The 2,210-nt window shown below is 42.9% G+C and overlaps 1 long non-coding RNA gene across 1 annotated transcript in view; it reads right to left on the bottom strand.

Moving 5' to 3' along the window:
• LOC117950717 overlaps positions 1–1,125 on the bottom strand; it is a 6,492-nt gene extending 5,367 nt beyond the window's left edge. Inside the window, exons 1-2 of the long non-coding RNA XR_004657977.1 lie at positions 1,114–1,125; positions 939–946 (exon numbers count right to left, since the gene is read on the bottom strand). This is a non-coding gene — a long non-coding RNA (uncharacterized LOC117950717). The remainder of the gene's footprint in view (positions 1–938; positions 947–1,113) is intronic.
• Positions 1,126–2,210: the final 1,085 nt, after the last annotated feature.

The raw sequence follows: 2,210 nt of genomic DNA, 5'->3' as shown, positions 1-2,210 counted from the left end.
TTCATCACCATCTATCATCTCTCTGCTTCCATCTGTTCATCACCATCTATCATCTCTCTGCTTCCATCTGTTCATCACATCTATCATCTCTCTGTTTCTATCTGTTCATCAGCTTGGATCAATGTTGGTGCTGTGTTTTTTTCCAGGTAGATCTACTAAAAGTGCCATTATTATTTAATTATTTGTTATTTTTGAGTGTGCTCTCTCTATCTTTCTCTCTCTCCCTCTCTCTCTCTCTAGGCTGCTGTGTGTTACATTAACACACATCTACTACTAGAAGCTATAGTTCTCTTTCTTCGAAAACATGATACCTTTTTCTTCTGTGTTTTGTTTGTGGCCGCTGTGCCTTCCTGTCTTTGATCATCTCTCTCATGGCCGCTGGGTCATCATTACTATCATCTATCTGTTCATCAGCTTTGATCAATGTGGATGGATTAATGTGGGTGCAATCATTTATTTTTGAGGTGGATCTACTAAAAGAAAGTGCCATTTTGTTGTCTTTAAGTATTTGTGTTCTTGGCTGGCGTGCCGACACTATCATGGCCACCATGACACATGTATCACTCTGTCTTTCATGGGCGCTTTTTTATTTTTAATGGAAAATGAATGCGCATATCATTAGCTAAGGTGCTATGATGGTCTTTTTTTGAGGTGTCAAGTTGTTTAGCACCTTGGACAGTTCCCACTATGTTTAAGCACCATGGACAGTTGCACCTGTCTTTCAGTGTCAAGTTGCTTGGCAACATGGACAGCTCTCCCTGTGTTTTAGCACCATGGACAGTTCTCCCTGTGTTTTAGCACCATGGACAGTTCTCCCTGTGTTTTAGCACCACGGACAGTTCTCCCTGTGTTTTAGCACCACGGACAGTCCCTTCTGTGTTTTTAGCACCATGTACAGTTCAAATGTGTTTTATTGTAAGTGTTTTAGCACCTTGGACAGCTCTCCCTGTATATTAGTTTAAATGTTTTAGCCCCATGAACAGTCCCTACTGTGTTTTCAGCATCATGTAAAGTTCCCCTTTTAGGTTAATTCAGGGGTCGGCAACCTTTACCACTCAAAGAGCCATTTGGACCCGTTTCACACAGTAAAGAAAGCACTGGGAGCCACAAAACCCTTTTGAAATTTTAAATGAAATATCACTGTATGTAAAGTTTTTTTTTTGTGCCTTTGTGCTATTTATAAACAAACTATACTGTGTTACATTTATGAAATCAATGAACGACTGCAGAGAAAATAAAATATAATTTCTGCATGCAACAAAACATTTTTAACTCCAGAAAAAAAAACAAAAAACGTTGGGTTAACTGTTTAGTAAAATAGGGCTAGCACTGTCAACTTGGCTCGAATGGCAAAACCTCCACAGCTCTTCAGGGTGAAGGACTCACAGGGCTGTGGGTCCTTTACCCTGAAGAGCTGTGTTCAGGTGCGGTGTCATATCCACGAGACGTGGAGATTCCCAGCCACTCTGGCTGTTCCCAGCTCGTCCAGTAACCAACGGAACTGGCGGCGATTTAAACCTTTCGCCACTAATTTGCTCAGAATGTGAAGACAACATTCATTACCTCTGTGCATTCCGGAGGAAATGTTTGAGCACACAGGTCTTCTTGGTGCAGGATGCAGTGAAAAGTCAGCAACTTACTGTCCAGCGACTTCTGTAGAAGTCACAAAGCCGTTGTGCGCGCCAGTCATACTCGGTGCCCCGTCTGTACCACTGACACAGGGGGGTTATTCCCCTTGCTCTTAAACAATTCAAGACAGCCTCACAGACGTCCCCCCCCGTGTTTGGCCTTCTAGTGGTATCGACTGAATCATTTCTTCTTGTGGCCCAGTCGAGTTTACATACCGGCAGAATTCAATTCAATTTTGTTTATAGTATCAATTCATAACAAGAGTTATCTCAAGACACTATACAGATAGACCACACTCAAGAATTTACAAGGACCCAACAGTTCTAGTAGTTTCCTCCAGAGCAAGCAACAGTGCGACAGTGGCGAGGAAAAACTTCCTTTTAGGCAGAAACCTCGGTCAGACCCAGGCTCTTGGTAGGCGGTGTCTGACGACCGGTTGGGGTTGGAATGAAGAGTGGCAATAACAAAAATAGAAAAAATTAGTAGTCTGTGGCAGTTCTTTTTAGTAGTTCATGGCATAGCAGGACGCTGTGCGGCATTACAAGGCACAGCAGGACGTAGCAGGACGTAGCAGGACGTAG

Source organism: Etheostoma cragini, chromosome 9 (assembly GCF_013103735.1).
Source record: "Etheostoma cragini isolate CJK2018 chromosome 9, CSU_Ecrag_1.0, whole genome shotgun sequence".
Classification (NCBI taxonomy): domain Eukaryota; kingdom Metazoa; phylum Chordata; class Actinopteri; order Perciformes; family Percidae; genus Etheostoma; species Etheostoma cragini.
This window is presented reverse-complemented; position numbering and strand designations above follow the sequence as displayed.